Source organism: Pelobates fuscus, chromosome 1 (assembly GCF_036172605.1).
Source record: "Pelobates fuscus isolate aPelFus1 chromosome 1, aPelFus1.pri, whole genome shotgun sequence".
In the NCBI taxonomy this organism is placed as follows: domain Eukaryota; kingdom Metazoa; phylum Chordata; class Amphibia; order Anura; family Pelobatidae; genus Pelobates; species Pelobates fuscus.
In genome coordinates, this window is record NC_086317.1 from 10,916,824 (window position 1) to 10,926,307 (window position 9,484).

The window sequence follows — 9,484 nt, forward strand, 5'->3', positions numbered from 1 at the left end:
TAATAATACCAAGTATCTATACACTGATAATAAACATGACGCTCTGTATAATACCAAGTATCTATACACTGATAATAAACATGTCGCTCTGTATAATGATACTGAGTATCTATACACTGATAATAAATATGTTGCTCTGTATAATTATACTGAGTTTCTATACACTGATAAACATGACGCTCTGTATAATAATACGGAGTATCTATACACTGATAATAAACATGTCGCTCTGTATAATAATACGGAGTATCTATACACTGATAATAAACATGACGCTCTTGTAACGGACCGTTTCACTTACAAGAGGATAAAAACCATTTAGGCGATAATCCCCTTTTCCATAGACCAGCAGCTACTGCAAGCACCAATCTCCCGAACTGCAAACTGTAGGAATCTTCCAACTCCCGAACTGGAAACACACGAACCCTGGAATCAGCCGAACAGGAAAAGCATACAATCTGCTTACACTCCTGGCAGTCAGCATACAATCCAATTCCCACAAAAACAAGACGACACATCGGTTTGAGGGTCAAGCAGAATCTGAGGTGCTGGCACACCCAGCCTGGTTTTTATTGCAGTTTTTACAAATACAGGTCCGCCCACAGGGAGGTATAAAACAACCACTCACACATCAGTTACATCCCACATATTCCCTCCCCTTATCCTGAGAGGAAACTCAATTATACATACAGTTAAAACATACTTTCCACCCAACTTTCATAACTCTAAAACCATACATCACATTCACATAAAAATACATATCCACAATCAATCCATTCAGGGGAACAACATATAAAAAAAATGGCATGGATCAGACCAGAGTATCTATAAGCTGATAAAAAACATGTTGCTCTGTATCATAATACTGAGTATCTATACACTGATAATAAACATGTCGCTCTGTATAATAATACTGAGTATCTATACACTGATAATAAACATGTCGCTCTGTATAATAATTCTGAGTATCTATACGCTGATAATAAACATGTTGCTCTGTATAATGATACTGAGTATCTATACACTGATAATAAACACGTCGCTCTGTATAATAATTCTGAGTATCTATACACTGATAATAAACATGTCGCTCTGTATAACTATACTGAGTATCTATATACTGATAATTAACATGTCGCTCTGTATAATACTGAGTATCTATACACTGATAATAAACATGTCGCTCTGTATAATAATTCTGAGTATCTATACACTGATAATAAACATGTTGCTCTGTATAATGATACTGAGTATCTATACACTGATAATAAACACGTCGCTCTGTATAATAATTCTGAGTATCTATACACTGATAATAAACATGTCGCTCTGTATAATAATACTGAGTATCTATACGCTGATAATAAACATGTTGCTCTGTATAATGATACTGAGTATCTATACACTGATAATAAACACATCGCTCTGTATAATAATTCTGAGTATCTATACACTGATAATAAACATGTCGCTCTGTATAATAATACTGAGTATCTATATGCTGATAATAAACACGTCGCTCTGTATAATAATTCTGAGTATCTATACACTGATAATAAACATGTTGCTCTGTATAATGATGCTGAGTATCTATACCAGGGGTAGGCAACCTTTTAGCAGCACTGTGCCGATACAGGATTGTGATGTCCCGTAGCGTGCCGTTCCCTTTTTTTTAAATTGAGGTGTGTATGCTGCCGTATTCTGCTTGTGTTATTTTTACTGTAATTGCTTTGTATCGTTGTATTTGTATGTATATGAGCTATTATATTGTATATGTTCATTAGTAGTTTATGTTATCGTGTATGATACATATGAATGTGGGCTGTGTATGGGGGCTGCTTGTGGACTTGTGTGTGGATGGATTTGTCACATTGTGTATTTGGTAGTGTGTGCATGTGTGGGGCTGTTTGGGGTATTGCATGGGAGAGGATGCATGTGGGGTTGTGTGCATGTATGTGGATTGTTAGTGGTGTTGTGTTTGTGGGGATTGTGTGTTGTGTGTGTGTGTGTGTGCTGTTCATATTATTTGTATGAGGGGAGGGTTATTCTGCAGCTCCGTGTATATCTAGCAGTGTGGGTGGGTTCCCTGGGTTCCAGTGGGGACCAGGCTGGCCAGGTACAGGTCAAGGACAGGAGCTGCTATAGCTGTCGAGGGCTGCTCTACTACAGTGTGGATTCCCATTCACAAGTGCTGGGAGAAAGTGATCTCAGATGTGCTGCAATGCATAAATTGAGGATTGTCCTTCACCACCTCTTCGTATTAGCAGATATCTGAAGTTTTACTGGGACTCCTGGTAGGCCAGAGTGCGTTTGGCTCTAGCAGCCTTGAGTGGCGTGCAAAGACACCTCGAGTGCCGTGCATGGCACTAGTGCCGTAGGTTGCCTACCCCTGATCTATACACTGATAACAAACATGACGCTCTGTATAATAATACCAAGTATCTATACACTGATAATAAACATGTCGCTCTGTATAATAATACCAAGTATCTATACACTGATAATAAACATGACGCTCTGTATAATACCAAGTATCTATACACTGATAATAAACATGTCGCTCTGTATAATGATACTGAGTATCTATACACTGATAATAAATATGTCGCTCTGTATAATTATACTGAGTTTCTATACACTGATAAACATGACGCTCTGTATAATAATTCTGAGTATCTATACACTGATAATAAACATGTCGCTCTGTATAATAATCCTGAGTATCTATAGACTGATAATAAACATGACGCTCTTGTAACAGACTGTTTCACTTACAAGAGGATAAAAAACATTTAGGCGATAATCCCCTTTTCCATAGACCAGCAGCTACTGCAAGCACCAATCTCCCGAACTGCAAACTGTACGAATCTTCCAACTCCCGAACTGGAAACACACGAACCCTGGAATCAGCCGAACAGGAAAAGCATACAATCTGCTTACACTCCTGGCAGTCAGCATACAATCCAATTCCCCCAAAAACAAGACGACACATCGGTTTGAGGGTCAAGCAGAATCTGAGGTGCTGGCCCACCCAGCCTGGTTTTTATTGCAGTTGTTACAAATACAGGTCCGCCCACAGGGAGGTATAAAACAACCACTCACACATCAGTTACATCCCACATATTCCCTCCCCTTATCCTGAGAGGAAACTCAATTATACATACAGTTAAAACATACTTTCTACCCAACTTTCATAACTCTAAAACCATACATCACATTCACATAAAAATACATATCCACAATCAATCCATGCAGGGGAACAACATATTAAAAAATGGCATGGATCAGACCAGGGGTTCAAAAGTTAGTAAAGTATCTTTTAAAACCCCTGCCAGCATGGCTTTCCGGCTCAGACCGGTTTTACAGAGCCCTCTCTCCTGGAGACATTGGAGAAGTAACGCAATTACCTCCCAGGACAGAGACAGACTCCATTGAGCACATGGGTACACTTTCAAATACATAAAGTCATCTTTTACACATAACACACAGACATTTCACATATCCCCAGATTAGTGATGTCCCGAACGGTTTGTTGGCGAATAGTTCCTGGCGAATATAGCATGTTTGCGTCCGCCACCGCGGGCGAACCCATACGGTGTTCGGTCCGCCCCCTATTCGTCATCATTGAGTAAACTTTGACCCTGTACCTCACAGTCAGCAGACACATTACAGCCAATCAGCAGCACACCCTCCCTAGCAGACCCTCCCACCTACTGGACAGCATCCATTTTAGATTAATTCGGAAGCTGCAACCATTTTTTATTTTTTTGTCAATTTTCTTTTATTTTTTTTTATTTTTTAGTGCATATAAATGTTACAAGCAGATACTCCCCCCAGACACTCTGTATTACTGCAGATACTCCCTCCAGACACCCTGGGTTACTGCAGATACTCCCTCCAGACACCGTGTGTTACTGCAGATACTCCCCCCAGACACTCTGTGTTACTGCAGATACTCCCTCCAGACATTGACACAGAGCAGAATAGTGTAGCGTTACTCACCTTTTCCAGGGGCCGGCCGCGGTCCTCTCTTCAAGCCGCGCGCAGTTCTGCGGCTCATCCGACTGCTCAGACAAGAAGGCGGGCAGTGACCGCAAGAAGCGGTCATGTGTCCCGCCTGAATCTAAGAGCGTGTCACGAGTCTCGGGCGCGCTCTTAAAGAGACAGTGGGAGCCTAAATTGCCAAAAGGCTCCCATTGGCCCCTGTCATGCCACAAACCCCATACACTTACCTTTTGGGGGTGTGGATATGACAGGAGCCAATCACATTAGTTTAAAGGCTACTTTTACTTACCCTTTTCCCTTAGTTCCTTGCCCTATCGTGGTTTCTGCTACAGTTTACAGTTGCTACCTTTAGTGTTTGTGGTGTTCAGTTGTGTTCCTCCGTATTTGACCTTGGCTTTGTATTCTGACTTCGTTTTCGCTTTATCCTTATCTGTTCTGTTTGCCGGCTTGCTGTTTCCTGTGTACCAGACCCCGGCTAGTCCTAGTTTACGCTGTCTCTTTGTGCCCTTGACCTCAGATCGTTCCTGACTCTGTACTTCTCCTATATACGTCGAGTCCGGCCACTCTAATGACTGGTAGACGTATCTTCCCTCTGTGTTGTCTTCTGTTAAGCTGGATCCTGCGTGTTGGGGTATAATCTCGTTACATTACGATAGGGCCATGGACCCCGCAGATTTAGCTCAACAGATGGCTTCCCATGAGGCTAGATTTGTAGAGCAGGATCACCATATGGATCAGATAGCCCAGGCTCTCCAGAGGCTCTTAGCTAGAACCATTCCAGCAACCACACCTAACCCTCCTACACCCCTTCTTCCTGAAGTATCTACTTTGCCTAATACTTCGACCCATTTAACACCTCCTCCTAGGTATGGAGGGGACTCTAAGACATGCAGAGGGTTCATTAACCAAATAGAGTTCTACTTTAAGATGTATCCACGTTCATTTCCCACAGAGAGGTCTAAAGTTGGTTTTTTTATGCACCAACTTACCGATAAAGCACTTGAGTAGGCAAATCCTATTTGGGAAGCTAATGGACCTATGGTGCATGATTTCAACAGTTTTCTTACGGCTTTTCACAGAACTTTTGACACAATGAAAAGGTCTAAGAATGCAGCAAGAGCATTAATGAGAGTTAAACAGGGTTCTAGGTCTGTGGCTGATTATGCTATTCAGTTTCGTACCCTTGCCTCACAGGTATATTGGACCAACAATGGGTTAACTACTGCCTTCATGGAAGGTTTATCAGACTCTATATTGGATGAGGTAGCAGCTAAGGAGCTTCCTATTGCCTTAGAGGACCTTATTGACTACCTCATTGATATAGATAATAGGATTCGTGACAGGCTCTATACTAAGAACAAGAATAGACGTTTTGTTACACCTATTCACCCCAGAGTTAATATACCGGAGAGTGTTAAAGTATCTGAAGAGGAACCTATGCAATTAGGGGTTGCCAAACTCTCTGATACTGAGAAATTACATAGGAGAAGGGAGGGACTCTGCCTATATTGTGGTAAGAGAGACCATATGCTCCCGGAAAACTCTCGCACCTAAGACCTTATAGGGGACTGGCCTTGGGGTGTGATTTCTAAGTCTCCTACATTGCCTCCTAACCGACTGCTTCTCCCTGTTTCGTTACATATGGGAGAGAGTTGTATAGTTGAAAACATATACGCTCTGGTTGAACCCGGGGCAGCTGAAAATTTTATAGACTCTGGTTCTGTTAAGAGAAACAATATTCCCATCAGAGAGAAGGAGATACCCTTGGCCGTTGAGGCCATAGATGGTAGACCATTAATTTCTCCAGTTGTTACTCATGAGACTGCACCGTTACACATGTACACAGGGGTTTACACTATGAAACCATTCGGTTCCAGGTCATCACCTCTCCCTCTTCACAATTAGTGTTAGGGTATCCATGGTTACGTGCCCACAATCCCATTTTTGACTGGGAGACAGGGCAGATAAAATCATGGAGTGAAGCCTGCCACGAGTTTTGTACTATTGAAGTCACGCCTGTGAATTCTATTAATGTTCCTACCATTCCTCCTTTGTCTACGGCTATACCCTCTCAGTACTTATCTCTAAAGACTGTCTTTGATAAAAGAGAGGCTGACAAATTACCGCCTCACAGACCCTACAATTGTGCTATTGACTTGTTGCCTGCCACTATACCTCCAAAGGGCAGGGTGTACCCTTTATCGGTTCAAGAAAACCGTGTCATGGAGGAATACATTAAGGAATCATTAGACAAGGGATTTATTAGGAGATCCTCTTCTCCGGCTGGAGCGGGGTTCTTCTTTGTATCGAAAAAAGAAGGTGATTTAAGACCGTGTATCGATTACAGAGGTCTAAATCAAATCACCATCAAAAATGCATACCCTATACCATTAATCACAGAATTGTTTGACAGGCTCAAACATGCCACGGTATTCACCAAACTGGATCTTAGAGGAGCATACAATTTAATACGTATAAAGAAGGACCATGAATGGAAGACAGCATTCAACACTAGATCAGGCCATTATGAGTATACTGTTATGCCATTTGGGCTTTGCAATGCCCCAGCAGTATTTCAAGAGTTTATTAATGATGTCTTAAGAGACTTTATTCACACGTTTGTTATTGTATACTTGGATGACATTTTAATATATTCTACAGATTTACTGTCAGGGTACCTGAGGTCTCTACCTCCGAAAGAGGTAGAGACTTAGTAGTTTGTCCTTCCGGCAGGGCTGCTTCTTCCATCCCTCGTGGCTCTCCTAGTCACTCACACGCCGGCCGCGAGGGATCCGTCCCCTTTTATAACGTCACGCACAGTGCGTCATGACGTCAGTCCGGACCGACCTGTCACTCAATTGACTGGTAGCCAGTCAGGACTCGTCGGAGGCGGGCCTACTCACTGATCCAGGGTATTTAACGCTGTTTCTCCCATTCACTCATTGCCCTGTCGTGGTTCTAGTCAGCCTAGTCACACAGTGCTCTTGTATTCTCTTGTCTTTTGGTTCTGACCCGGCTTTGTTATTACTTACCTGTCTTTCTGTTATCCTTGACCCGGCTTGTCTCTCGCTTACCTGTCTTCTCGTTCCCTCGACCTCGGCTTGTCCCTGACCATTCTATACGTAGTATTACGTTAAGTCCGGCCATTCTAAGGTCCGGTATACGTATCTGCTACTCTTTGTATCCTGCGTGTTGGATCCCTGACCCGATCCTGACATTACGACAGGGCCATGGATCCTGCAGGTACAAATTGTCAGCTTGGTTCTCCTGATCCTAGGTTTGACGCCATGGAGCATAGGATGGATCAGATGGCACTAGCACTACAGGCGTTACTCTCACGTCCTATTAATCCACCTGAGGAGATGCGTAATACGTATGTTCCTCCTGTGGGTTCAGGGCTAGAGGTAGCTACTGTAGGTGCTTCTTCCCGAGTTACCCCACCTGTACGTTATGCTGGTTCTCCTGAGAGGTGTCGTGGCTTTTTGAACCAGATCAGTATCCATTTCGAGCTACAGCCCCGTTCCTACCCTACTGATAGGGCAAAAGTGGGATTTATTATCACCTTACTCATTGAGAAGGCTCTGAGATGGGCTAATCCGTTGTGGGAGAATGATAATCCATTAGTCTATAACTATAATGCCTTTGTAGCTGCTTTTAAAAGAACTTTTGACCCCCCTGGCAGGAAGGTCAATGCAGCTAGATTACTGTTGCGCCTTAGACAAGACAACCGAACACTTGTGGATTACGCACTAGAGTTCAGGTCTTTGGCGGCAGAGGTGAAGTGGAATGAACAGGCCTATATAGACATATTTTTAAATGGATTATCCGATGTAATACTTGACGAGGTAGCGACAAGAGAGCTTCCCGAGAACTTGGAGGACTTAATTTCCTTTATCTCTCGCATTGACGAACGTCTAAGGGAGAGGCAGAACACTCGAGATAGAACCGGTAGATCTTCCTTTAGACTAGCGCCATCATTTCAAAGTCCTGAAACCAAAACTCCACAGTTTCCAGAACCTATGCAGTTAGGCCTTACTCGCCTGTCAGAGGAGGAGAGGCAGTACAGGAGAAGGGAGGGACTGTGTATGTATTGTGGAGTCAGAGGTCACTTACGTTTGAACTGTCCCAGTCGTCCGGGAAACGCTCGCACCTAAGTTTCTCTAGAGGACAGACCTTGGGTGTTTCGATTTTGTCCTCTACTCATAACTACAAAGAACATAGACTCCTATTACCTGTCTCTTTAACTTGGGAGAGGGGAACCTTAGAGACTATGGCATTGATAGACTCCGGAGCTGCTGAGAGCTTTATCGATCAAGTTTTTCTCACCAAACACGCTATCCCATCCCAGTTAAGGAAGACACCCTTGGCTGTTGAAGCCATTGATGGTAGACCTTTAGTTGAGCCTGTGATTTTCCGGGAAACCACACCTCTTAACTTAACTACTGGTATTCTACACAAGGAGGAGATATCTCTACTACTCATTTCATCTCCTTCTGTACCCATAGTCCTGGGATACTCCTGGCTTAAGAGACATAACCCCGTTATAGATTGGAAATCAGGGGAAATAGTTTCGTGGGGTCAGGATTGTCAAGAGAGTTGTTTAAAGAAAGTGTCACCTCTCTGTAGTGTTAACACACTTAATAACTCTACCGACTCTACTAAAATACAGATACCGTCCTTGTATCTAGATTTAAAGGCGGTATTTGACAAAGGAAAGGCTGATACCTTACCACCACATAGGCCTTTTGATTGCAAAATTAATTTACTTTCTGGTACTATGCCTCCCAGGGGTCATGTATACCCTTTGTCTACGAATGAGAACTTAGTCTTAGAGGAGTATATTCGTGAAAACCTAGACAAAGGGTTCATTAGGAGATCCTCCTCTCCTGCTGGGGCTGGATTTTTTTTTGTTAAAAAGAAGGATGGTTCTTTAAGACCCTGCATTGACTACCGAGGTCTGAACAAGATAACCATTAGAAATGCCTATCCGATTCCCTTGATCACCGAGCTTTTTGATCGATTAAAGGGTTCTAAGATTTTCACTAAGTTAGACCTTAGAGGTGCTTATAACTTGGTGAGAATTCACCACGGACACGAGTGGAAGACTGCGTTCAATACTCGATATGGGCACTATGAGTATACTGTAATGCCTTTTGGTCTCTGTAATGCCCCGGCGGTATTTCAGGATCTAATTAATGAAGTTCTTAGGGAGTTTCAACATGACTGTGTTATTGTATACCTCGATGATATACTTATACATTCCAGGGATATTGAGACTCACCACGGACAGGTCAGAAGGGTTTTACACAAACTCCTTCAGCATGGCTTGTACTGCAAATTAGAGAAATGCAGCTTTGACCAATCCCAAACTACCTTTCTTGGTTACGTGATTTCTGGAGAGGGGTTTGAAATGGATCCGGAGAAGCTCCAATCCATATTAGATTGGCCCTTACCTAAGGGTCTCAAGGCTATTCAGAGA